Here is a 23,050-nt window from a genome sequence, read left to right as displayed (position 1 = left end):
ACTAGGCAGTGCTCCAGTGAAGACTTTGTGTGGGGGCTCCAACCCCACATTTTCCCTCTGCACTGCCCTAGCAGAGGTTCTCCATGAGGGCCCTGCCCCTGCCACAGACTTCAGTCTGGACATTCAGGCATTTGCATACATCCTCTGGAACTAAGCAGAGGGTGCCAAGCCTCAACTTCTGACCTCTACACACCCACAGGCCTAACACCACATGGAGGCCACCAAGGCTTGGGTCTTGCACCCTCTGAAGCAACGGGGTGTAGCTGTACCTTGGCCCCTTTTAGCCAGGGCTGAAGCTGGAGAAGCTGGGACACAGGGTACCAAGTCCCAAGGCTGCACAGAACAGCAACTGGGCCCTTGACCCAGCCCATGAAACCATTTATTCCTCCAAGGTCTCCTAGGCTGTGAAGAAAGGGGCTGCCACGAAGATCTCTGACACATGCTGGAGACGTTTTGCCCATTGTTTTGGCTATTAACATTTGGCTCCTAGTTGCTTATGCAAATTTCTGCAGTGTTGGTTTGAATTTCTCCCCCAAAAATGGGTTTTTCTTTTTTACCACATGGTCAGGCTGCAAATTTTCCAAACTTTTACTCTGGTTTCTCTTTTTAAACATAAGTTCCAATTTTGGACCATCTCCTTGTGAATGCATATGACTGTATGCTTTCAGAAAAAGCCAGGTTACATCTTGAATGCTTTGCTGCTTAGAAATTTCTTCTGCCGGATACCCTAAATCATCTCTCTCAAGTTCCAAGTTCCACAGATCTCCAGGGCAAGGGCAAAATTCCACCAGTCTTTTCGCTAAAGCATAGCAAGAATGACCTTTGTTCCAGTTCCCAATAAGTTCCTCATCTCCCTCTGAGACCACCTTAGCCTGGACTTCATTGTCCATATCACTATGAGTACTTTTGTGAAAACCATTCAACTAGTCTCTAGGAAGTTCCAACCTTTTCCATATCTTCCTGTCTTCTTCTGAGCCTTCCAAACTGTTCCAACCTCTGCCTGTTACCCAGTTCCAAAGTTATGTCTACATTTTCAGGTATCCTTAGAGCAATGCCCCACTTCTCTTAATACCAGTTTCCTGTATTAGTCCACTTTTACACTATGGTAAAGAACTAGCTGAAACTGGGTAATTTATAAAGAAAAGAGGTTTAATTGACTCACAGGTCCACATGGCTGGAGAGGCCTCAGGAAACTTACAATTATGGCAGAAGGCAAAGGAAAAACAAGCACCTTCTTCACAAGGTCACAGGAGAGATTGAGAGTGAGAATGAGGGAGGAAGTACCACCTTTTAAAACCATCAGCTCTTGTGAGAACTTCACTATCATAAGAATAGCATGGGGGAAACTGCACTCATGATCCAATCACCTCCCAACAAGTCTCTCCCTTGACACGTGGTGATTACTATTTGAGATGAGATTTGTGTGGGGACACAGAGCCAAAGCATATCAACCACTAATCTGGGGATAATGTATTATGTAGTAATTGATAATTGAAAGACTTGCAAATAAATAAATGAAAGAATGAAAGGGTAAATGATTAGAAGAAACATCTCTATAAATGGAGGCAGATCTTATTACTGGTTGTGTTACCTTTTCCTCCCCAGCCTAGTACCTTTTGTGAGGCTTTACACCTGTGATTGCCTGTAGACACCAAGGTGCTTTGGAAAAATTCTGCACCTTTGTGTGTGTGAAGAGAAAAGCAAGAGAGAGAAAAAGAGTGTTGTTGACTTGCCCCAAAGGTTTAGATCTAGATGCTTTTCTTTTTTTTTTATTTACTTCTTTTCAGAGCAGTATTATGCCCATTATTATTTTTTTGAACCCATCATTTCTAAAAAATATTGAAGTAATTTAAAAAAATAAGGTAGGGAAACCTAAAGTCTTAAAAGAAAAGACATGGAAAGTATTACTTTTATACTGTGGGAGAAAAGGACTTCTTAAACAATAGCTAAAACACATTCAAAGGATCCAATACAGTAAAACTACCAAAATGTCATCAATGGTTTTCATGTCAGTGCTAAGTGAATAAACTTTTTAAAAAGCATGGAATAGAAGCAAAGTGATAAAGAAAGTTTACTTCAAAATAGAAGATTAGCTATACTCTAGCTGAGGATTTCACATTTGAAACTGGTTGTTTGGTGTCTTAGTACCTCAGTGACTCTGGAATATGTAAATGATAGACATAGGGAAATAGTGAGGAGGGGAAGAGATAGACTTTATAGATACTACTAAAAAAGCAATAATGAGGAATGACTTAACAAAATTCAAAGGTTTCAGATCATTTAAGAGCCTGAAACAGCAGATGGCAAATATAGTTCAATTCAGACAAACATTAAAAAAGATGTGTAGCAATAGAGAACTACAAACGAGGGCTGTGGAAACACATTTCAATGGACTAATCACCCAGCACGCCAACTGGAAAATATTTGAAAACTTTTAAGTATCAGCTTAGTGCAAAGAAACTGTCTTCTAAGATGAAGGGCAGAATAAAAAAAGTGTTTTAAGTTTCTAGTCTTAACTCATGGGGGAGGGGAAGAAGTGGGGTTAAGAAAAAAATACTTAGATGTAGGAAAAGATAATGATACTTTATGAAGCGTGAGACTCTTAGTCACAAACTGCAGGAGATTTAATTTCCTCTACGGAAATAAAAAAGCATTTTGGTAGGTGTGTTAACTTTTTTAATAGGGTACATTTTAGTACCTTATGTAAGATGGTGCCTAAAAATAGCCAGGGGAATTTTTCCCAAGTGGAAATAGATGGTGTAGTCTGTAAACTACCAGTTGTTTATGCTGATAGTCTTAGGGACAAAGGAGGATTCCTACACATTTATATGGCTGAGTCGGCTGTTTCCCCCTTAATATAAGTATCCTGTTACATGTTATTTTGTATTGAGGTAGTCACTTCTCATAGAAAAAGCTCAAGGGGAATCTTGAAGCCTTCATCGCTACTCTGTTAACAAAAATCTCATTAGGCTGTTCTTCCACAATTTACCCAGGACAACCAAGTTTGTCCCTCTAACTATAGCATCTTTAATATGTTGTTGACAGTCCAAAAAAGATGGTGTAGGCGTTCAGGGGAAGCTAAGTACTCAATCTGGTTGGGAAACCCTATGTATTTGGAGTTAAGTGCAGAGTTCCTCGAGAACCAAGAAATAATCTTTATTTTCCACATCACTCCAGGTTCTTTTGCAATTTCAGCAATATATGGTTAAAAATTATTTTTACTCTCAGCAAATATTTTGGAAGAAAATGGGACAAGCTTATACTCTTATCCTTCTTTAAAGACAATTTGGACACTGGTAAGAATATTAGTTATGTGTTCCTGAATGATCCTATGATGTCATAGTGCATTTGGCTGTGGTGTTTTGGGACTTAATCTAAAACTATCCTATCAAGAGTATCTAGAATTAAGACACTGAGTGGGAAGATAGATACAAATATGTCCATAGAAATATGGAAGGTTTTAAGCCAGAAAATCCTTAAAAGAAGGTCTATACGAGTATCTCTCCAGATATTTAAAAATACAATGATCACCAAAATATGCTATAAATGTTTAAAATGGACTCCTATCTAAGGTTCAGAGGTTAAAGATGATGGTGTTTATGGTACTTCTAGAAATTGATTCTTCTTTATTTTTTCTTTTTGTTAAGAGTTTAATTGCCACTAGAATTATTTTCAAGTTAAGAAGATAAGAGGATTGACATTTTAAACTTCAAAATGAACTTCCCTGCTATGACTGACTATATTCCCCAGTATGGAGAATTGTAGGTTTTCACAATGAAATCATAAACTTTTAGTGTACTTTTACTCTCTGCTTTATGCTTCATCCATCTGCCACATAGGAGCATTCTAGTTAGTGTACTGATAATAGCTTACGTGCTTACCAGGTACAGTTTTAAACTTATTACTTATCATATAGAAACTGAAATGATATATATGTTTTAAAATATATTCTCATCTAATAAATAATAAAAATGATTGATGACAAAATCTAATTTTAGGATATTTAAATAAGATGTATTTGGGATTACTATATAGAGATTATCTACTTAATTTAAAAAATAAAGTTAGCTGAAAATTTTTTTAGTAAATTTCTCTTTCCTTCAGTTGGCATATAGGTACATGTAAACATTGCTTCCCCAATTGAAAAAGACCATGTTTTTGACCTCACTAAACTTTTTGCCATTATAAAAGACTGTGATTTTGATTTTCCTAAAAGCAGGTTTCCTGTCATTTATTTTTAAATTCTCTGTACCCAGCACAGTGCTTACAAATGGTAGGTAAGCTAGCAAATATTTTTAGAAGAAATACATGAATCATAATGTAGTACTTCCTAATGGTTTCAACTAATGACATCAAATTTAAAATATATACCAACTAGAAATTAAACTCACTAAAATTTTTATTTTACTAAAGTTTCATGTATATTCCACTCATATGAGAAGAGATAGAGGGTCACAAAAAAATCAGAAAATACTAGGCAGCTACATTTTTGACAAGATCAAGAGTCACTGAACTCGTAGAGTAATAGGAAGTTATATTTAGAAGTAGACTTAGAATATGACAGTTCATGACATGATATTTATTAAGGAACACACTTCACATATGGGAGTTGGCTTTTTGCTCTAGTATGGCTTGCCTTACACGTCTTTTATATAGAACAAACAAAAGTGCTTTTGTACATGACATTGTGGCAGGGATTCTCAATTCGATTCTCTGATCTATTTATAAGAAAGGTTTTCTACTGCATAAGTTACCATGTCAATATTCATAAAAACTAAATATAAAATTGGTATCTGCAATGTATTGTTTCTAAAATCTTATTCTTGATGCTTTTTTCTTCTTTGATCATATCCCTAGCACTTACCTAATACTATTTTCACAAACCACTGTCTTAATCAGTTCAGGCTGCTATAGTAAAATATTATAGACTGGGTGGTTTACAAACAATAGAAATTTATTTCTCACAGTTCTGGAGGTGATAGTTCAATATCATGGTCTCAGCATGGTCAGGTCCTGGTGAGTGCTCCCTTCTTGATTGTAGACTGATGACTTCTTGTTGTATTCTCACATGTCATAAAGAGTGAAGAGAGCTCTCTAGGGTCTCTTTCATAAGGGACCTAATCTAATCTCATTCATGAGGACTCCATCCTCATGCCTTAATTACCTCCCCAAGGCTCCACCTCCATATACCATCACATGGGATTAGGGTGAATTCTGGGGGGATACAAACATTCGGTTCAATGCAACCAATATCTTCATGTTCTTCTTGCTTGAGGGTAGAAATAGAAAGATGTCCAACAAAATATTTTCTCCTATTCTTTCACAGTAAATTTGTTGTTGGGCATGTAGCTGCCTAACTAGAGACATTTCTCAGACTCTCTTCCAGCTAGATGTGGTCCTTTGGCTACATTTCACTAATGGAATGTGACTAAAAGTGAAAATGACACTTCCAGCTATAGGTCTTAAAAATATTAGTCAAGCAAGTGTTTTTGTACTTTCCCTTTCCTGTGAGCTGCAACATTTCTGGGACTTAGCTATCGCCATACGGATGAGAACAACAGCCTTGTTAATGGCAGAATCACAATGTAAGGAACATGAATCTCTGAATGACCTCATGGGGCAGAGCTGTCTGCTTACCTGGACTGCTACTTACATCTGTGACACAAGAAAGAATTAGAGTTATATTTTTTAACCTCTATACTTTGGACAGTTTTATTATAGCGGCTTAGTCTTCATCCTAACTAATTGGTTGGACCCAGCAAAAGTTTTAACTCATCTTAGTCCAGGATGAAATCAAACTCATTCTTTTACATGCTGGCACTTTTCCTTCCAAAATAAAAACAGATTTACTTTTATCTATTGATTAGTGCATCATATTAAAGGTGATATGTTAATTTAAGCAGTGGCCGCATGAAAACAATATTTAGTTTGTAGTGACTATTGAATAGAATTTCAGCCTATGTTGAGGTGAAAATATTTAGGTTATTTAACAATGATCAGATGTGTATAAACAGATTTCATCTTTTAAGATACTGAGAGTTTCAACATTACACAGTGCAGATCTCCAACTGAGTGCTGCTCTCCAACAGTGATACTAAAAGGTAAAAGCCAAAGAAAGACTTGGTACTTTTCATAGCCTTTACTTCATTTGTCCTAGAAGCTCCAGATGATTGATGGTCTTCTCAAACTTGACATTATCTATCAATTCTATTTTGCTTTGGGCAGTTGTATGAGTTATCATCTACCTGACTTTAAGCAGACAGGTATGAAGTTCAGTTAATAATGTATGCATTCATTCAACAGATGTGTGATAGAGGAATGAATGAACAGGTATTTACTTATTGAGTTTATCATGAGTTAGGCATTATTCTGTTAACCAGAGATTCCGCAATGAATCAGAGACAAGTTTTCTTCCCTGGTAGAACTCGTCGTTCAGTTTGCATAGAGAAAAGCACATACAAGTAAACAAACAAGTCAATAAATAAGAAATATTTAGGTATTGATAAATAATATGAAGAAAATAAAAGCAGGATGATAAATTAGAGACTGACTCAATGGAGAGAAACAATCTTAGAAAGGGTGCTCCCAAATTCCCCTCTGAGAAAGTCATGTGGAGCCACGTCCTGAATAACAAAGAGATGGCAGACATTGGAAAGCTAAGGGAAGAGTGTTTTAGGCAGAGACACCTCTGGCAATGTAGTCAAGTCCTTAGAAATCTTTACGTTAATTTTTAGATGCCACATATATGCTATTTACCTAATGATCATCTAATAATAAATAACATGCTAGTGATATGAAATAAGAATCAAGGGAATTGATATTTCTATAGAGAGCAAAAACTGAAATATTCAGACCTCTGTCTTCACTTGGTTTAGTATTAGATGCTCTGTGAATCAGGTATGCCAGTTTCCTAACTGCTGGTAAAGGGTTATCATCTAAAATGGATTCAAACAAGAGATCTTGTTTACTATAATAGTTTATTTTACTTATACTATTGTTAGTGGGAAAATGTAGGCCCCATTAAGTGTAATGTTGTGCTTGGCAGGTACCATCAGGAAGTAATTGGCTTTGACTAGTAAAATCTCATGAATTGTTGTGACTTTACTTTTAATTGAGTCTAAGAAAGAGGCTGGAATGATCAAATAATAAAAAGTTGAAGAGGTCTGATGTTTTGATGTATCATCTAATAGACATAAATATAAATAATATAGACAGTAACTTAGCAAAAGGAGGAAAATCAGAAGTTCCTCTTGAACCATGCTTATTAGGAATCACTGAAGAAATACTGGAAATACATAAACTGTTTCTCTCTAAAAATTTCCAAAAACCTGAACTTTAGCTCTTCTGAGGATAAACCTATTAAAACATCACAAGAAATGTAATCAGTGTCTTGTAGAAACTAGTAAGGACAATTTCACTGCTGAGTAGAGTATCTGTGACCTGGAAAACAATATAAGGATTAAGAAAATGACTCTCAACAGTTATTTTAATAGGTTCAGGTAAGTTGGAAATCAAGTATGCAATATGGCACTTACTTTACCTCTATATCCTGTCTGCAGTGCATGAAAATATCAAAATGATATTTGCAATAACACAACATGAGCCAATCTATGAAATTTAATGTCCCAAAAAAAAGATTCAGCATGTCTGAACAAGAATACAATGAAGAAAAAGTTACTATAATTATGAAACTTATGACCATCTAGTTACTTATGTTGTATACATTTTGCTGCATCTTTTTTGTAAAACTTTAAATAAGCAATCTAAGAAAATAATTTTCTGGGAAATGACTGAGATAACCAGAGATAAGAAATTAAAATGAATTATTTGGCAGCCACTGTATAGTAACATCAGATTCAATCCTACTATTGAAATTGCCTCTGTATTGTGAGCAGTTAGAAAACACTTTCTCAAATGATCACCATCTATTTCCAAAACTGTGGTTATGGATAATATGCATAGTTACAAATGATCATGGACTTCCTTCCAAGAATCAATTCAAGGAGAGGAATTCAGACAAATAGATGCCTTTTAATAAGTCAAGTTCCAGCTGTGAACTTCAAGGCAATTATGAGAGATAAACGTAAAGAGTCCAGGCATAATACAAAATAAATAAGTCCTCTAAAATTGGAAATTTGCAGGGTTCTAAATTTTTAGGAATCCACAGGATGTTCGCAAATGCATTTGGAGGGCAGGACTTTCAGAGCTAACATAAAATCGGACTCATTATCTTTCTGTAATTTAGTATTTCCTCTAAATAGAGGGTAGCTAGAATAGCTGAATTAATCGAAACTTCTTTTCCATCAAAAGTTCGTTACCAGTGCCCTTGGCTCTGTTCTCAGCTCCTTCATGCCTGCACATCTCTCCTGCATGACTTCAAAGAGAAGTCTCCACACAGGAGATAGGAACGAGAGGCTGGGGGATGAGAACCAGGCCACCTCTGTTAAAAGAGAGGCTTAATTAAGTACATATTTGAAGAGTGCCTTTCACATGAAAAAGCAGTAAGAAAACTCAGTACTATTAACACTGAACAAGAAGCGCCTGGTCCTGGGAGCAAAGCCGTACCGAGATTAAGGAAAAAGTTTATATTCTCCTCCTCCAGGCAAGCATTTTTCAATGGGGTTCTTTATTGATCTGTCATCCTAAGAGAGTCTGTAAATCTAGCATCTGCATATTGATTCCTAGTTGGTTTGGAAGAAGAGGAAGCAGAGAGCAAAAGACACATCTTTCTTAAATCAGAGTAAAACTGCAGCAGACATACTTGTAAATGTGCACTCATTTCTCTGCAAAAGGACTTATAGTACATGTAAAATTTGGAGGCAAAAAGTTTTTGTGTGTGTGATGAGAGGATCTTTATCTTCATTTGTTACTTAGAAACTTAACTGGCATGATTTATTATTAAAATGGCCAACGTTATTGTAACAGCATGTTAAGGCCAAACTATTATTTAGTGTCATACCAATAATTTAAAGATAAATCAAAGCATGGATAAATATTAACTGTGATTTATGCAATTTATTAAGAATGTTAGACAAAAGTTTTCATCAGAAATGAAAACTTGGCAGGTATATTCTAATGGTTCAAGTAGATGTACAATCATTGGAAGTTTAGAGTGCGGCACCATATTTCCACAGATATAAAGTCCTGAAGTGAGATGCCAGGTCGAAAAACAAATCCTCTGAGAAAAATAACTGGCTAGAAGGCTCTAATTCCGATGATAAAAGGACTGAGTAAGAAAGTAAAGTAAAAATATATTTGCGAGAGATTTCCTTGAAGGGAGCTGGTGCTGGGCTCTAAATCTCACCACCCTTCCCAAGGGTGAGGAGTGGGAGTCCATCCTTCTCAACCTGAAACTTAGAAAGAGGAGCTTCATTGGGAGTATTTGGAAAGCTTGAGAAATGGCTCTGGAATTTAGGGAACTCTGGCCTACTGTCTGACACATGTCCTGACGTTCTTCAGGGGAAGGCCATGACTTCTGAGGTAGCATGTTCAAAAGAAAGAAGAGTTTGTTTGTATAATAACCGCATTCCCACTAGTAACAGAGCAAAAACTCATTTGCATTTCCCGTACACCAGATATAGACGACAAGAGTGGGAGTGCCTTCTAGAGCCATTTGCAATCATGATTGGCGGGACTTCCAGGATAGGCAATAGTACTCTAACCGCTAGTCTGTGTTGAAGAGGACACCGCAGAAGTTAGAACTAAGGGAGAAGTAGACATCTGAAGGAAAGGTACTGAACAAGCAGTCACAGATGTTGTAGCCAGGGAAGGTTAGCTTCCAAGGTCTGCAAAAGCTTTGAACATCTGCCAGGCCAAGTTCCTATAATACCATCTTGTGATAGTACCTGCCCAAGTAAAAGCTCCCTGTCTGCCTTTGGCCTCCAATCCTTTTAATTTGCATGAACAGGTGAGTAGAGGAGGAGATGAGTTAGACAGAATGACCCATTCCCTCTATCCTCTACCACTGCAATGGCTACACTACAGTCAGGCTCTGACTGAAGAGGGGAAAAGTTCAAGGTCGTATTTTGGATAACTATTGGACTGAACAGTGTCATTTCTGAAATAAGACTATGCTCGTGACAGGAATGGAATGAGGAAACTTCAATTACCTAAAACCAACAAAAGGATCATGAAACCTTCAAATGTTTCATACAGTATTGGAAAACTACCTGCAATAGACACAATAAGACGAAGTGGGTAAAAAAAAATAAAGTTTTGTCTTCAGTTTACCCTTTGAATTGTGCTTATTAAAGAGCAATAATAAGCCTAAAACCAATTGTTTTTTCAAAGAAACTGCAGCTAAGAAGCAGCTGGTTAAAATGGGACATATCTGTCATTTTGCTAGGTAATCAAAGTAATCACCGTTGAACACAAACATTATTATTGTAAGTAAAAATACAAATTTCAAACTGAAGGGGATCATAGTTGAGTAAAAAATTCACCAAGGCCTTCAGCCATATCTTCAAAGATATTGAAGCAAGAATTAGTCTATTTATAATTGTACCTGTAAGGCCAAACTGTTATTTAATGTCATACCAATAATTTAAAGATAAATCAAAGCATGGATGAATATTAACTGTGATTTATGCAATTTATTAAGAATGCTAGACAAAGTTTTTCATCAGAAATGAAAACTTGGCAGGTATATTCTAATGGTTCAAGTAGATGTACAATCATTATTTGAAAGGTTGATTAGATGCATCACTTAAAAAAAGGCTCTCAGTGTTTCTATTTCCTTGTCTGAGTCTTCAATGGAACCATTAATAAGAAGGAAATATCTATTCATGGAAATCTGAATATTTATTAATTCAGCCTTGCTGTTTGGGTTGTGAACTCGAGTTAGGTAAAATCTCTTTGCCGTGATTTGTCAAAAGCAGATTTTTTGATGACTTGAATGGATTTTGTTTTCTGAAATCAATTTGGGCAATAGCGCTTCAATTCTACTAATTAGCTGCCTTGGCCCATTAGAGAACTGAGTTTCTGTCCTCCATTTTAGAAAGCAAAGACTAGGACAAAACAGCACTTTACTGTAGTGGTGCGAAGAGACAGATAAGGTTTGAGCTACAAAGAACAGTTTCCAAAAGTGGTTCTGAGCAACCTTCAGTTAGTAAATAAAATCTGCGCAAATAGCTATTTGTGAAACTTGTATTATTTTCTCTTTTTGGAAGTTATTTGCAGGATTGATCCAGTGCTTAGAAAAATGACTGACAGATGAATCAGTTTTGAATCTCTCAGTTTCTATTCACACTGTCTAGATCAAACCTTCATCTTTCAACTAGATTTTGACAATACCTTCTTTTTTCCTAACTTCCCTTACTTCAGTGTTGCTCTCCTCTAATGAACCCTTCATTATACTGACAGATTATTTTTAAATGCAAACCAGTTAACATTTGTTGTTTTTGTTTAAAATAAATTGTTAGACTCCCATTTCCTAAAGGAGTGTTTCTCTACAATTTTTTCTCTGCCTTGACATGCAAGATAGCTGGTATTCATACAAAGGACAAACAGCGTGGACGTACATAGCTTTAGTGTCATTAGCTATTTACTCCACTTTTTTCTTCCTACCCACTCAAAAAAGCATATTGAAATGCAAGAAACCAAAAGGGATGTAAGACTAGAACTCATTTATTAGAAACAGTAATCAAATTTTTACTGACTGCCATTATTAACAAATTATTGATATAATCGTGTATCAAGATACTATAGTTAAAAACCCACTAGACTACAAGGTAAACCCAAACTACTCAATTTGATATCCATCATACTAGCCTAACTCATTTTTTGCTCCTTCTTCAATTATATTTGCCTCTGACAGGGAAAAAATACAAATCACACAGGAGGGGAGAATTTCTTAGGAGGGAAGAACACATAGAGATATGAGAAACCAGAGAGCAACAGACCTCGGGACTCCACGGTTCACCTAAGGCTGGTTTGGATTGGTGAATCTTCTCATACATTCTCCGGACTATCTTAACTAGGATTTGTTACATTATTGACAGTCTTTCAGTTTATTACTTTGATAAAATAGTAGAATTTAAAATATGGATCTGTGATATAGTTGTCACTGAACTTGTTAGTAACTGAGGAGATTATAGGTTTATAATTTAAATTTCATAGTCATGTACATTTTTTACTACCATGTGAACTTTTAGAGGGGTGGAAAGTCACAATCAAATGAGTAGATTTCAGTTATTAATATTAGATTTGATTACCTTATGTATTTTTAATAAAAATATAAAGAATTCTACACCTATGAGATTTATAAAAATAAGATTAATTACTATATCTGCGGGTAGAGTAATTCATCAGAGCAGAGAACTGATGAATTACTGTCTCTGAGATAATTTATCTTTGAAAATTCTGTTCTAAGCTGAATGTGTAAAATTTCCCATCCATTTTTATAGCAGAGCACTTTTCTTAGCCATGGATTCAGTAAAATTAGAATATCTTGTGCACAAATGTCTAAGTTATGATAAAGAAAATCTCACATTCTTAAATTCCACATACATCTTTTTAATATAGGTTTTTCTTTCTAGGTTTAATTTTCTTTCTAAGCCCTCATTTGACAATTATGTGTCACCTTGAGTATGCTTTTTGATGAAGTTTTCTGTCTTCCTAGCTAAATTATGGTTTCTTTAGAGGAGGAAATATATATTCTATCTCTTTGTCTCCTGAATATATAGCACAGTGCTTTGAGGATAGTAAGGCAAATTTAGTTTAGAGGAAACTCATTTTGAGAGGAAAATTTATTAGCTATTTTTTCAAAGTGACAAAACCTTTATCAACAAATATCCGGATGCAAACACTCTCGTAGGTATGGCATATGTTTTGCGACACTTGCCCTCAAAGTCCTTTTACAGAGACAAGCCACATACCCAAGGCTCATTTACAAAATACCTAAATGAGTGAAATATATATATATATAATATATATAAATATTTAATACAAAAGACCTAAATGAGTGAAATATATGTGTATAATTATATATAATATATAATTAAAATTATATATTATATATAATTAAAATTATATATTATATATAATTAAATATAATTAAAATTACATATTATATATAATTCACTCATTTAGGTCTTTTGTATTAAATGATATTTTCTATACTTTTAGTATATAGAATAAGTAGAGATTTTTTAAAGATGACTTTACAAAAAGATTATCCTTGCATTTGTACATTATGTAAAGAGACAGTTTGAGCTCATTGATCCTGTGAGAAAAGGCTTCCAGGCACAGGTTTACATGTATTTGAATGTATCACTAATATTACTTTGAGAACTAGACTCCTTTTTTTTTGCTATTGCGCAACCATACTTCTTAATAAGAAATCATGCACATTTTGTAATGTAGTTTCATATTTACGAAAAACAAATTAGAATCATGGAAGTACTGTAACAAACTTACTGCTACTTTTGCTTTGGCAGGTGGAGAAGTTCAAAGGCCAGAAATTGAAGAAAAATAGTGGTAAAGGCCACTATTTACAAAAATAAATGAAAACAAATTGTATCCATGATAATGTACAATATTTCAATAGTCTTGCACTGTCATGGCCAAGCCTTGTAAGTGAGATAAGAACAAAGGCCTCTGATTTGCAATTTTAGTTTTACTAAATTACAAAGGGAAACTAAAGTTCTGAGAGCTCTAACCCTAGATCTTATATCATTTGGACGCCAGTTCTAGTCTATTTGAATTCCAAACCCATATTCTTTCCACTTCACTGTATTAAAGTTTACCTGGCCACTTATGCATACATGCATATGTATGTGCACACACACACAGGTTTAATTTTCTTTCAGGTTCAGGGAACAATTTTGGCACCAGAGATTTCTCTCGGTTGATCAATACTATGTTAAAAATTACATAATAAAAATTCCTGCTTTTCCTGTTGTATCTTTGGATTTCTACAGTCATAAATATTATTTACGCCTTTGTATATTCTGCTAGGTACTGAGGAGAAAGAAGACAGTCCTTATATTCTAGGAACTTACTGACCAATTGAGAAAAGCAAGTATGTGAACAAATATATACTACAGATAATTAAGATGAAATTAGTTTTCAGGTTCAAGGAAGAAATAACAAGGATGAGTGGACAATTCATTATATGGGAGTGCTAGTAAACTGGAGCCTCTGCCTTCTGAAATCTGTTCTTTGTTTGCTGTAGAGATAAGACAGTCTTATTACAGGGTCCTTTTCATAACTACAGTTTACCAAGTTCTTGGAAGGTGTCCAGCAGTGACCTCTCAAATGATGAATTTAACTCTTTTTCTTGTGCCTTTCTTTAGCCTGTACATAATTCTGTCATAGATGTTGAAACATTTTAGTCTTTATTATTTATTTCTTTATATGTTCTAACTTATCTAGACTTGCACCCGAAAGCCAGTGTCTTTATTCTCTGTTTAGCTAAATCCTAACACAAAATCAGGCTTATATAAGGCATCCAATAAGTACTTAGTAAAGTAAATGAAATAAATATGCAGCATTTGACAGTTTATGGTTTATAAATCCTTCTACAAAATATGTGACATATATTTAATTTGTATATATGAATACACATGCATATACACACATATGTAGGTATATGTATATGTGTGTATGTGTACATATATATACAATATATATTTATCATTACTATTTTAATACAAGGAAGAAATTGCATAAATAAGCAATATTTTATCCAAATTACTGAATTTTTAAAAATTCTAATAGTAATAAGCAAGATAGTCAGATCAAGGACTAGTAAATTTACTTTCATCTATTAAGAAAGTGATGCTTAGAGAGTTTGTTATTAAGGCAAGTTTGGGTGGAAAGCCAGAACTAGGGCATAGGTTTACTGACTCCCAGATCAATGCCCTTCCATTTTACTACACTAGTAAATGCACTAACACAGGAAATAAGAATAATAACACCTATTTGTTCCTTTCACCCAAGGTTCTCAGCATGCCTTGCTAATTGTATCTACAGTCAGAGAAAATAAAGCTCTTACCCCTTCAGGATTTTGTCTAATTCATTCTGCAGCCAGTGGCTGAGCCCAAAATACAGCCCTTCTTTCATTTTGATCAAAAGATCATCTTGGTTATGCCAACCTATTAGTGTCTAGAGAAGCTGTGAGTTAAATTTCTGTGCTTCAAAGGATAAAAAGCATTATTTCTGTTTTGAGATGGTATTAAAAAAAAGATTCTGCATGTAGGAGGTTCATTCAGCACACACACTTCTAACATACTTTTAAATCTATCTTAAAATAGAAATCTGTCTAGTTCCTCTGGATCTCTTATAAATTGCTAATGTCAATGCTAAGAATATGTTATGTAGTTTGAACTTTTAAAAGCAGTATGGTTTATAAGTTAAGAATTATTATATAGGATCTCAATTAGATAATGCAAATGTTAGCATTTAAGTGCTTATATTTTTCATCCTTATATCAGTTATGGGAGATCATATTTATAAAAGATGGTTGTCATACTGCAGCCATTCTTTAATTCAGTTCTTTGGAGTAAGTGGTGAATATGATCAAGCATTTATAGATAATATTTCTGGAAATAAATATGTGTAATAAGGTTAAATAATGAATCAGATTAGAAATAACAATTATAGCTAAAATGGTGGAGAAAGGTTTACATGCTTGAAACTTGTGGGGTTAAACATACTATAAAATATACATATTTTATAAATTTTAAATCTTACTCTTTGAGCCTTTTACTCAAAGCCTCTATCTCATCTATATTTATTCAACTTTTGCTTCTTTATTATATAGGTACTTTGGTTTCTACAGATCTAAGATAATTCTCCTTTTCAGAAATTATTACATAATAATCAAATATTTAATTGGATTCCCAAATAGCCTGATTGGTTATAGTGGCAAAAATAATGAAATTGTTGTTTTCTGGTTTAAGTACTGCCACTGTTACATTATCTAATTTATTAATCTATAAAACTCTTTGGGAGTCTCTAGTTGGTAAGTTGGGACTTACTGCTCGATCTTTAACAACACCTGTTAACTTTCAGAGCTGCTTGCTCCCCATAATGTGATCCTTTCTGTCAAGAACATCCATTCCAACACTAGCCCTCACTCTGCAGCATTTTCTAAGATGAGCACAATTGGCTAATCAATTTAATAACTATAATTATTGAGTACCTTAAATATGACAATAGTATTGTGTTCATTGCAAGAATATAAACATTACATGCCACGTTCTCAAAGAACTTATTAACAGAATACAGAGCATGTTTAGCACAGCTACTGTACAGGAAAGTTCATGGCAAACAAATTAAGGGGTATATAAATTGAACAGGAATACATTTTAAAAAGCTGGATGTAAGATTCAGAGGCAGTACAATGTATTAGTTTTGAATATTGTTTCTCTATCCAGACTACATCCGTTTAAATTACAACTTAGCCAATTAGTTGTTGAGTGATTTTGGGCAAGTTACTTTAACTTGCTAACAGATATTTATTATGTGTTACTTCTTTATTTATAAGCTAGTGATAATAATGGTATATATGTATATATATGTACTTCAAAGATTTATTGTTAGAATTAAATAAGTAAATATACATAATAGTGTCTGGCACATGGAAAGACTGTAGAGTGTTAGCTTTTATTAGTAGTAGCACTATATGGAAGAATAAGCAAGATAATAATGTATTGTACATGAAGTGTTTAACAGAATGCCTTTTTTATAGTAACCAGTCAAAAATGTTACTTTATTATCAGCATTACTTTATGTGCTGGATTGCTATGCTGTTTTGAGAAAAGTAAAACCAAACCAAATCAAACCAAACGAAAAAACATATGCACAGAATGAGTAAGGACTGATAGATTCATACAACTCTTCATCTAATTAAAAAACAAATAATATGTTTTGATGTGTTTAAGAGATAGATTTTGAAAGTTATATGGAAAAGGGGATGAGGGATGGTCTAGGAAATTAATACCAGAGTACGTCTCAGGGTGAGACACACAAAAGTAAATAAAAACCACCAGATCTGGTATTGCTTCTGTATTCTGGCTGTGCTGAAAGTCATCTCCCAATGTTAAACCTTAATCAGTTGCCATATGCTGGCAAAATAACTATTTTTATTCCCTGAAAAATGGCATAAGGTCTATAATGGTAAGATGAGTGCTAAAAAAGCTACTACAACCTAGAACTTCCCCTCCCTCCCAAAATAGCAAACAAAAATGAATATAACATTCTAAGTAAGATTGCATGTATTTATGCCTCCAACAAAGACTTGTAAGATACATCTCTGTTAACTTGACTATTTGGAAGAGAAGTCAAATGAATTTTGGAGAAAGACAATGGGTTATCATAAACATAACCACTAGCAATTCCAATTTCTGTTACTATTCTAGATCTGTTCTCTTTATTGGAACAAATCAGTGCAGCATCTGGTAACTGGTATGCAACTACTGAGTTAATGAATGCTTTATTTTCTATGCTTAAAGACTACCAAAAGAGTTTTGAATTCATTTGGCAGAGTTAGCAGTACTCCTACTGTCTTAGTACATTTGGGCTGCTGTAACAAAATACCATAAAGTGGATAGCCTATAAACAGCAGAAACTTATTTCTTACAGTTCTGCCCACTTGGAAGTCCAAGATCAAGACACTAGCATGTTCAAAGTCTGGTGAGAGCCTGTTCCTTGTTGCATAGATGACATATGTTTTGCTACAGCCTCATATGGTGGAAAAGGAGGAAAAGTTCCCGTAGGCCCCTTTTTATTTTTTTGGAGATAGGGGTCTCAGTACTTTGCCCTGAGTGGGCTTAAATTTATGATCCTCCCACCTCAGTCTCCCAGGTAGCTGGGACTGCAGGAGTATGCCACCAGGCCTCACTATCTTTAGCCTCTTCTATAAGGGCACGAATCTCATTACAAAGTCTCTGTCGTCATGTCCTGATCACCTTCCAAAAGGCCCCACCTCCTATTATCATCATCTTGAGAGCTAGGATTTCAACAGAGGAATTTGGGAACACACAAACATTCAGATTATACAAAGCACCTACTCTTTCTAAATTCTAACTTGTCGGGTTTTCTGTCATAAACTGATCTCCAAGGATTTTGCTCAGTCTGCCATTTCTTAGAACATCATGCTGATCTGCTACACCTAAAGGTATCATACATATTAGATTTGGTGAGCAGGACTTAGTAAATAACCCATGCACATAGTGACTGATATGGTTTGGCTGTGTCCCTACCCAAATCTCATCTTGAATTGTAGTTCCCATAATCCCCACCTGTCCTGGGAGGGACCCAGTGGGAGGTAATCGAATCATGGAGGCAGTTTCCCCCATGCTATTCTCATGATGTGAGTAAGTTCTCATGAGATCTGATGGTTTTATAAGGGACTTCCCCCTTTGCTCTGTTCTCATTCTTTTTTTTGCCACCCTGTAAAAAGACATGTTTGCTTCTCCTTCCACCATGATTGTTAGTTTCTTGAGGCCTCCAGAGCCATGCTGAACTGTGAGTCAATTAAGCCTCTTTATAAATTACCCAGTCTTGGCCAGGTGCGGTGGCTCACACCTGTAATCCCAGCACTTTGGGAAGCCGAGGCTGGTGGATCACCTGAGGTCAGAAGTTTGAGAGCAGCCTGGCCAACAAGGTAAAACCCGGTCTCTACTAAAAATACAAAAATTAGCCGAGTGTGGTGGCGGGTGGCTGTAATCCCAGCTACTTGGGAGGCTGAGGCAGGAGAATCGCGTGAACCCAGGATGTGGAGGTTGGAGTGAGCCGAGATCACGCCATTGCACTCCAGCCTGGGCAACAAGAGAGAAACTCCATCTCAAAAAAAAAAAAAAAAAATTACCCTGTCTTGGGTATGTCCTTATAGCAGCATGAGAATGGACTAATACAGTGAGTTACACGCATGCCAGAGAGTAGGAAATAAACACATTGGAAATTTAGGGGATGGGACCTCAGTGGTGGAAGAAATGCTTCACATTATGGTGGCAAGAGGAAGAGTAGGTCAGTGCAGGCATTATGGAAATTTGAGTGGGGCCTTAAATAGTGGATGAGTCTTTTGTTGTTAGAGATGGGGGAAAATGATGCATTTCTAGTAGAGGGAAAAATATGGGGGAAAAACATGGAAATGAGAGAGTGGAGCAGCACCAAATCTGTTTTGGAAATGAACAGTAAAAACTGGAAAATAATGTAACTGGAAATGAAGCTGAAAAGGCAGGTTGGGGCTTGAATTGCCAAGCTAAGAGTTTGAGTGTTATTTTTGATAATGAGGTGTACATTTGAACTAGAGGAAATGTTTCCATAGACCTGTAATCTTGCAAGAAAATGCAGGAACTGACAGGAGGAAGTGGGTGTGAGGGGAACATCCTATCATTTTTTCCGTTCCCCAACTCACCGACCTCAGGACTCTGATAGATTATGATTGACTCCAAGGTAAGGGCTGCACCTTTAACGGAACACTTACAAAAATCAGGTAGGTTTCTTTACCTAGACTTCTAAAATCTCAAGTTGTAGAAAAAAAGGCATAATTCCAAATCACACTTTCATGAATGGTAATATCCACTGCTATGGCAGTTGCTTTGTCCGTTAGTTTTTAACTCTTTGAATAGCCAATCCCTTAAAAAGAGAAATTTTTATAGCAAATTACAATAGCAAATTATGGATTGGATTTCTTACTTAGAACTGGCCTGAAAGAAAAGGAATTGTTGATATTTGTGCTTTGTAATGAAACGTTTTCATTAGTGGGCTATATAGAAAGATGTCACTGGTCCACTCTCAAGGATATTTGCAGTTTAATAGACTTCTCTTGGTTGCAGAAGGAGTAATAGCGATAGTGACAGTGGTAGTAGTAGTAGCGGTAATACTATAGGTCGTATTTATTTTGAATTTCCATGTCAAAAATAGTTCTCTCAATTCTGCCAACTATAGCCCTATGAAGTACTTGCTATTATTATTCCTATTTACAGATGAGGAACCTGTTGAACAGAAAAGTCTCTGACCGTAATCAAGGTCACACAGTCAGAAGGCATCCAAGCAGACACTCCACACTAGCCAATGTGAATTCAGAGACTGCACCCTTAATTACTGTGTTGTTTGATGATACTAGTGGTATGATTCGTCATTCACAAAAAGATAATAAGTCTTGGACATAATTACTGGAAACAGATTAGAGTTGTTTGTGTTTGTTTTTGATGGGTAAAAATAATTAGCCTATATTTAAATATGTGATCTCTGCCCTATTTGAATGTTTCTCTAACGCCAGCCATAATGAATCATAAAGGTGAATATGAATTATTATCATTCCTTCTTTTTAATCAAGTCACAACAGTTGTTAGTCATTTTTTAAAGTTTATGGCATTATTTTGAAAAGTATAGTTAATGTAAAATTTCACGATTATTCTGAAGTCGTGATTTTTTGGTCAATTTACTTCCAATATAGACTTCCTTGCATTACACAAAAGACTTTAGATTAAAGTGTTTGGCCTCGTGACCAATTACATTTACACTTTGTTCTGTGTACTTTACTTCATGTTAATGCTATTGCATTTGTTACAGACATGTGATTGTGTGGCTTTTGATTTTTATTTTTCTGTGTTCAAATATTTAAACCTCATTTGTGAATCCTGTTTTTAGTTCCATCATATAAGACAGCTCAGGGCTGGGCCCAGTCAATCTCTCTAATTTCTAATCATGATAATTCTTATCTTGTTTGATAAAGGTATAAATTTTGCCTAAAGGACAGTGTTCCTATGCCAGAAATAGGGAGGACCAATTAGTAAATGAATGACTCACCTTTTTGTTTATAATTGACTTCCACAGTCTAATTTTGTTTAAGCAATGCCTTATGCTTTAATCATGAGGTTAGTGTATTAAAGTAATGGTTGATTTTTGGTCCTCCCATATACTGTAAGACATGATATTGCTAATATATTCAGAAACCTAGGAATAGTTTCATTTATTGCTAGTGGTAATGGCCAATAATCAAGGCATAACTTCATAATAAACAATTCACTTTCAGAATGAAAACACATATAAAATAAGAAGTTTTAAATTTTCGAATTGTTGTCCTCTCCTGCAGATAATGATAGTTAAACTATTTTGTCAGCTATGATTTATAAGTACAGTACTCATTATGTTCCTATTCCTTTATATTTTACTATATTCTTTTTACCTTTCTCAAATGGGACATTTCCTCAAGATAATGTATATAATTATTCTCATTAAAAACTGGTAAACCTAGAGAAAATACTCTGTATTTTATTACTGAGCAAGTCTTTATCAAACAGGTGATTTTTGAAAACATTTAATACTCTTGTAATAAAGCCTTTCTGTTTCATTCCAATAACATTTCTTAGCATTTCTCTCCAGGTGAGTACATTTTGTGTTTTTAAGCTAAAAAAATGCAACACAGCCTGCTATATATCATATTTGTTATTAAATGGCTCAAAATTTTAATTGCATTTTTACGTTGGAAAGCAAGCATGTATTACAGAAATCTGAGGTCACTTTTAAAGTTCAAGAGACTTTTCGGAATGGTAAAATGAATATAAACTTTAAAAGAAATGTCAATTTTATTCTATACAATTACTGTTAAAAATGAAATAGTTAAGGATAACATGCTTTGAAAATTAAAAAGGAAAAGGGAAAACACAAAATTATATTGCTTTTCTGGTGTTATGTTGACGTTGTAATTCTACAAGGTTTGTTATATGTTAATTTTTTTCCTTTATTTTCTCTTCTTTTTACATAAAAGAATGTTGTTGTATTCCAGTATGTAATGGGCAATTAAGTATTAGAACCAGCTGTTTCATCTCTGAATCTTTTGCTTATCATTGCTGGGCAAGAAGCAATCTTCAGTGGGACAAAATGAGAGTGTGTTATAAAATAAAAACAAATCAGAGAAAGTGATTTCTCTGATTTTGGGCAGACAAGCCTTACGGATTAAGGATGAAAAGGGCCAAGTTTAGGTCCCAAGTTCATGAAAAAATTTATTCTGATTACATGGACATCTTATGGCTTCTGAAATAATTATTTAAGCATGTAACATATATAATTTGGCTTCTCATTAAGGAGTAAAGAATTGAAAGTTCTTTAGCGGAGAGTTGAATAGAGTAAGTGAATCTGGCATTTTAATAGAAAAATATTGCTAGCACCTATGAGGTTTTCCATTTTATGTTGATTGGCTTGCCTCAACTCATTCTTGGTTGTTTGCTTTTTGGCTAGCACCTTCATGAGTCAAAACTTTCCATATATGGAGGTTATTCAGCATGTCCTTTGTGAGTAATTGTTACAGGTATAAGGTGCATACAGGTAGATGTGAAGAAGGCAGTGGAGGATAACAGGAAAATGGAAGAGAATGAGGAAATGTATGGTCCTGTGGAAGGAACACTGGAATTAAGGTCAAAGTTCTCAGCTTTAAATTCATACTGCACCCTTCTAAGAGTAACTGTGGACAATTTCTTTAATTTTCTTTTGAGATTCACTTTCTCTGTCAGCCTGCAGGAGAATACAGGGTCTGAAAAACAATGCTTGAGATGCTTGCCTCACAGGCTCCTACATCAGATGATGTGTGATGGTGGCTTCTAAGTGGGGACACATTATTTAGATATTAGGGGGTATTTGCAAACGAGTGCCGCCAAATTTGGAGCTCCTAACACATATTCCAACATGTCTAATAGTTTCTCTGAAACAAACATTTATGGTGAAAAATATCTTATGAAATCCTAGGTACAGTTTGGATGACTCAGTTTTAACAAAACATCAACTGTTTCCTATGTACTTCCCCAAGCATAAGAGTTGACTACAAAATAGAATAACCTCTCTTTCTTCTTAGATTTCTGTAAGAAACTTTCATTGTTGTTGATTTGTTCATTGGCTGATTTTACCTGTTCTCATTTTCTTTTTTATAAAGCATATGTAGCAAGAAAGAAACCTGAATTAAGATTTGTGCCTTCTTGTAAAATTTTTGTTTTAGCCGGCATCAACTGCGGGCAAGGCTGAATCCAGGTTTTGGGGGCCTGAAGCTTAATCAATGTGGAGGACCTCTTTGAGGAAAAGCATGCAAAATTACAAATACGAAATT

Source organism: Symphalangus syndactylus, chromosome 21 (assembly GCF_028878055.3).
Source record: "Symphalangus syndactylus isolate Jambi chromosome 21, NHGRI_mSymSyn1-v2.1_pri, whole genome shotgun sequence".
Lineage (NCBI taxonomy): Eukaryota > Metazoa > Chordata > Mammalia > Primates > Hylobatidae > Symphalangus > Symphalangus syndactylus.
The sequence above is the reverse complement of the archived record's forward strand: the minus strand, read 5'-3'. Positions refer to the sequence as shown.